The sequence below is a fragment of the Balaenoptera musculus genome, chromosome 6, assembly GCF_009873245.2.
Source record: "Balaenoptera musculus isolate JJ_BM4_2016_0621 chromosome 6, mBalMus1.pri.v3, whole genome shotgun sequence".
In the NCBI taxonomy this organism is placed as follows: Eukaryota; Metazoa; Chordata; class Mammalia; order Artiodactyla; family Balaenopteridae; genus Balaenoptera; species Balaenoptera musculus.
Genome location: NC_045790.1, coordinates 84,300,209 through 84,302,338, shown reverse-complemented (window position 1 = coordinate 84,302,338; position 2,130 = coordinate 84,300,209).

The window sequence follows — 2,130 nt, the reverse complement described above, 5'->3', positions numbered from 1 at the left end:
AATATTTTAAGGAATAGGAGGGAGGAATTGGGAAAACTCTGTTTAACGTAACTGAACTACCCATAAAGTGGTAAGTGTAATATGAAAGGGGACTTAGATTAGTTGAAATATATATTATAAACTCTAGAGAAATTACTAAAAAAAAGTTTAAAAAGAAGTATAATTGATATACCAGAGAGTACAAAAAGGGGGCAGGAGAGAAACAAAGAACAAGTACAAACAGAAAAGAGTTATAAACATGGTAAATATTAAACCAACTATATTAATAACCACTTTAAATATGAATGCTCTGAATACATCAATTTTTTTTGTCAGCATGATTGTCTGAGTGAACAAAAAAACATGACCCAGCTATATGTTTTCTGCAAGAAACCCACCTTAAATATAAAGACACAGAAAGGTTAAAAGTAAAGGAATGGAGAAAGATATACCATGCTAATGCTAATCAAGAGTAGCTATATAGAGACTTCCTTGGTGGTCCAGTGGTAAAGAATCCGCCCTACAATGCAGGGGACATGGGTTCGATTCCTGGTCAGGGAACTAAGATCCCACATGCTGGGGCAACTAAGCCTGAGTGCCGCAACTACCGAGCTTGCGCGCCTCGACTAGAGCCCGAGTGCCGCAAACTGCAGAGCCCACGCACTCTGGAGCCTGCACACCACAACTAGAGAAGAAAAAATCCACACACCACAACTAGAGAGAAGCCCATGCACCACAACAAAGGTCCTGCGTGCTGCAACTAAGACCAGACGCAGCCAAAAATAAATAAACAAAATAAATAAATTAATAATAAATAAATCTTCAAAAAAAAGGATTAGCTATATTAATTTCAGACAAAGCAGACTTGAGAACAAGGAAAATTATCAAGAATAAAGAGGGACACTTTGCCTAATGATAAAGGGGTTAATTCTCCAAGAAGATGTAACAATCCTTAATGTGTACGCACCTAACAACAGAGCACCAAAATACATGAGGCAAAGCCTGATAGAACTGCAGGGAAAAATAAAGTGCCTTGCAAATAGAATATGAGAGCAACAAAAATTAAGTTCATGAAAGTTGCCATTTCTTCCAGGGGCAGCAGGATTGTCATGGAAGAACTAAGAGAATATAACAATAGTGCAAAATGATTTCCAAGATACCAAATATTTCTAGATTCCTGTTGGAGAACCTGCCGAGGCTCTCTTTTACAGGATTATAGAATCTATCCTCAATCCTTTCATAACTGACACTCTCACCAGTAAACCTTTTAATCCTCCAACTAGCAGAAATACATTTAAGGGATTGGAAATCAACAAAATTCACAGAGTTCCACCCTCCCTCTTTTCAGCCCAGCAAGAGCCCAAATGTCATTGTCACACCCATTAGGGGATTTTTTCCCTTTTGTTGGCCTCAATGGATTACAGGAGCTTTTTGAATGGTATTTTTATTTCCTCTAGCCAAAGATACATTAACTGTAATATTTCTTTGGCAGATTATTACTAAAGAAAGAAATATTGCTTGCTCCATGGAAATAAACTGATAGGTTCAGTAACTGTCACTTTGCTTATATAAATGAACGCTTCAGAGGATAAATGTTTCAAGCCTGAGCAAAGGGTTTTAAATATGGAAAAAATGTTCCTGAATCCCTGTACTTAAACATTACAGGACATAAATTGTAAGTTTGAATCTTTCTAACATCTGGTGAGTGCTTTCGCATTCATTCAGTCAGTCTGCACAGTCAATATGCCAGCCACCATGCTGAGTCCTGGTGATTGAAAGTTTAAAAAGATCTCATTTCTGTCTTCTAGGATCTCACCTTCTGGAGGGAAAGACAGACATGTCAATGAATACAGTACAGTTAACAAGCCCTTTTAAGCTATCCCTACACAAGTGCTATAGAAAGAAGCACAGAGAAGGTGACTTCAGAGTTTGGTCAATACATAGGAATTATTAAAGAAGGGAGGACAGAGCATTCTGAACAGAGAGAACATATGTAAAAGGCACAAAGAATGAAACAAAGGTGTGTTCAGGTCCCCAGAGTGCAGGTCCCAGGGGCAGATAAGCAGAGAAGGTTGCCTGAAGGTAGGATGAGTAACTACCTCAAATGTATTTACCAAAGTTCATGTTGATCATGTTCCTATTTGTTTCAGA